Source organism: Pygoscelis adeliae, unplaced genomic scaffold (assembly GCF_000699105.1).
Source record: "Pygoscelis adeliae isolate BGI_AS28 unplaced genomic scaffold, ASM69910v1 Scaffold179, whole genome shotgun sequence".
In the NCBI taxonomy this organism is placed as follows: Eukaryota; Metazoa; Chordata; class Aves; order Sphenisciformes; family Spheniscidae; genus Pygoscelis; species Pygoscelis adeliae.
Genome location: NW_008825612.1, coordinates 2,246,672 through 2,250,560, shown reverse-complemented (window position 1 = coordinate 2,250,560; position 3,889 = coordinate 2,246,672). Strand labels below are relative to the sequence as shown.

Sequence of the window (3,889 nt, the reverse complement as noted above, 5' to 3'; positions counted from 1 at the left end):
ACTTTGAATTATTTTTGTCTCATTTGCGTACCAATTCTGGAAGTTGAAATTTTGGAAGTTCAAGAATAGGCTGCACGTTCTTCAGATTTACTTTAATCACCGGAATAATCCGTGAGTATGAGATGGACAATTTAGAAGATGGTGCTGAGTGGTTAAGGATGCTATTTTCATTGTTATTGGACTCTAGGAAGCAACAAGTATTTTTGCCAATGTGTTACTGCTACGGTGACAGCTAAAGATCTGTCAGCATTCCTGTTCTTTATCACAACATGGTACAAGTATGCATCAGCCTGTGTGTGGAAACGTAAAGTTTTGCGGAGGGTTTTAGGGGTGGGAGCATGAGTTACTGATCTTTTTTGCACCTAACTGGTTTCCTGTTTTGTTTTGTTTTAAATCTCTGCACTTTTTTTTAGACTTTGTATTTTAGAATTGACGATGGTAAATGATGTCTTGAAAATAACCAACACACTCTTCACCCTCCTCAACAAACCAAGAAGTCAGCAAAGCCAAAACCTTTGCATCAAACTAGTCTCCCATCGATTAATCAATTTATTTTGTCAGGGATATCTGTGCTGTGTTCATTATCCCCCAGAGAGTTCACAATGTTGAAGCGTTTGCAGCTTATTTTTCCAGAAGTAGTGTCAGCTGTTGCAAAGTTGTGCAGATTGTTTTCTTGTTTTCCTGTAGTATAAGCCGTATCTTTTTCCTTTTTCTTTTAAAATCTAAGAGTCTGGGAGAGATTGATATGCTTCGTGAGATGTTTTCTGTTGTGTAGAAAAGCTAGTGGGCAGAAAATGTTTGTTGTTTTGTTTAAAAAATATTCTAACTGAATGCCTGTACTTTTTCTTGCTGTTAAAATGTATTATCAGAATTTCTTAAAGCTGTTGGCCTTTCTTCTGGGAAAAGGAAGAAGATAAGCTTATGCTATATGATGAGAACAATGGAAGTACTTTCTAATGCATTTGTAAATGGACATTAAATGCAGCATGAGGTAGTGGACATTTCAAATCTGCAGCCCTAAATAAACTTCATCCAGGAATGGTGAAAGACTGGGATGAGGAGATTTCTAGCATTATGACATTTAAAGCTTAACGTTTGGAATAATAGGGCATATTCCAGATAACTGATTGTTACTTTGTCGGTGTTCAGACAGTGTGGGTAGATGACTAGTTTAATTTGTTAGGTTCCAGACAAACAAACAAAAAACCTCACCCTGACTGACCTTAGTCCTAGATTAAAAAAGAACAACTTAAAAAAGAAAATTAGGAATAAGTACAGTTAACAATAAAGTTAAGGATAGGAATATTTGAAGTTGGTGACTACTATTTATGGAAGATGGATTACATCAAGCAAAACAGATTTTACACCCATAAAATTACAGGTTTTGTTGAGAAAGATGAATGTTTCCGTATTTTCTTTATAGGGTGCTTGATTTAGTTATTGCATGACATTGATTTTTAGAATTATATAGAAATTACATTACAGAATAATAACAATATTGAGATTCTGCACAGTAAATGAATTAACTGGCTAACTTGTAATTTCTATGAAATTACAACTACGAAAGTAGTTGTTGGTTACCACAGCATGGGAATATTTCTGTGGGTGTTCTGCTAGGACACAGTTCAGTGTTTGGAAGCAGATGTTGAATTTCTATGGATGATACGCAAGCTGGCAGTTTACAGGGCTGCTTTGACAAGCTGGCCTCATTTGAATGAAATGTGTTTTAACATGGCTAAATGCAAAATTATAATAGAAGAGTAAATAACAGGCTCTGTGAAGAGGATTTGGAAGTTTAGCTAAGCAAGTAAACCAGTTTGACCCTCGGCCACAGCATGTGTGTGTGGAGGGGCCTTGGGTATGTGAATAGTACAGCAATAAATAGGAAAGGACTTTTCCTTCTGAATGCTGTATTGGGAAGACTCATGGACTGAAGAGTCCTGCCAACTGCATTTTGAATGCAAAAATCAGAAAGAATGCAAAGAGGAGCCAAAAAGCTCCATTCAAAGGCAGAAAGATATGCTTCATACTGCATTCTGCCTCTAGTTTGAGAGAAGGTTGAGATGCGACTCAATTTACAGTAAGTACCTCCTTAACGCGGAACATGCCAAATCTGAACAGTGCAACAGTAAATGTAGCAAGAACCAGTAACCTTAGTTAAACAAATAGGATCTAAATAGGAAGTGAAGGAACAAATAAGACCTAAAGTTCACAATGTTCCACTGGTTAATTGGCCTCACTGTTAAAATTGACTCTGGAATGCAATGAAATCTCTAATAATTCTTGATGCTTTCAGATTAGGACTGGGATGCATCTTGGAAAGTTACTGTAGTCAAATGCATATTGTTTGGCTCAGAACGGTGTTAGTTTTGTAAAAAGCAATACTGCTCATTGTACATGATTTGGTGTGGTTGGTGATCTGTGACAGTGTATTCTAGTGACAGCATAAGGTGAGTTCCCACCTGGGTACTCGCCTTATGACATGCTTATTTTCCAGGTTGAGTGTTTTTCTAAAAACCTGAGATGCTCAGTCCATTTGTTTTGCATAGGTGTACACTTGAAATAGGTAGAGCTTTTGTTGCGCTGCCCTTCAAGGGCAGCACTCTGTATAGTTGCTTTAGCTTTGTTCCTCTCTGAGCCATGGGGTTCACACCACTTATATGGGTGGGGGCAGCTCTAGGGGGAGTACTGAGAATTTCTTAAAAAATATAGTTCCAGTTAATGCTCTGTTTGGCTCAACAGTTCTGCAAATTAAGTATAGTTTCTGTGAAAAGTCTGTTTTGTGCTCACTGTTACGAGTTTCGGCAGCACACATTTAATGAATCACTATGTACGTTCTTCCCCTGTGCTTTTATTTTTTCCGAATAGTTTGGCCACTGACCTTTTCTGGTGGGTGTTTTCCTTAATTTTGTTTCAAAAGAAGGGAATCCAGATAGAGCTAGCTGAGATGCTGGCTAATCCAGAGTTTGTGTTTACACAAAGGCTATAAAAATATGCTAGTTGGGGCAATCCGTGGTGTTTTTTTTTCAGCTTGAACATGAGTGTTTTTCCTGGGATGGTCTTGGTCAGAGATGTTCTTCAGCCTGACTGATAATTGGACATGTTTCTCAGTTTCTGAAGTAAGAGACATGCCCATTCTAGTCTCCTGGGCAATGCTCAGGGAAGTTGGCTCATTTAAGGTGTCATATTAGTACTGTGGAGTTCCTATGCTTGCGGGGGAGGGAGGGAGGGAGCGTCTTTCACTTGTAAGCTAAGCAAGAGCATCCCCTATAGCACAAGACAGACAATTAGCTCATGGGGATAGGGTCTCCTTCACTTTTCCTTTTGTTAAATTGGGGTTTTTTTGCTCCTTTCAAGTGGAAGCTGTTTTTTCTTTGCAGTCTGCTCATTAATTTTTAAATTTTATTTCAGTAAATTATTTCTTCTGTGCATGAAGCATACTTTCCTAATCAATCAGTTTGATTTACCTCTAAACGGGGGGAGAAAGTGCTTCAGAGTTTTCTGCTTATCACGTTCATCATATTAAGAAAGAGGCTTTCAGCATATCTGAATATTTAAAACAGTTTTATTAAGTCTAATCTGAAATCAGTGTAAAGCTACAAAAGAAACTGTAGCAATCTTCATTGTTGCAGTAGTGCTAAAATACTATTTCCTGTCAATGCTTGTACTTTAGATTTTAGTAGCTGTCAAAAGGAGCAAAGGTTGTCGGAAATGAATGAGGTTTCTACCATTTCTAGGGCTTATCAGGGTGTGCAAAAGAAATCTAAGGTCTGGCAATAGAACCGTTCTTCTGTTTCTTGGTGAATATAGTGACCATTTCTGGTTGGGAGGTGGCTTTAATGTGAAGCTAATTTTAATGTGTGAAGGAGGTGCTCATATGCATTGCACA

General features: G+C 37.9%; 1 protein-coding gene across 1 annotated transcript in view; it reads left to right on the top strand.

Moving 5' to 3' along the window:
- MNAT1 (MNAT CDK-activating kinase assembly factor 1) overlaps positions 1-3,889 on the top strand; it is a gene marked incomplete at its 5' end in the record, with an annotated part of 110,939 nt that overhangs the window by 41,352 nt on the left and 65,698 nt on the right. The window lies entirely within an intron of this gene.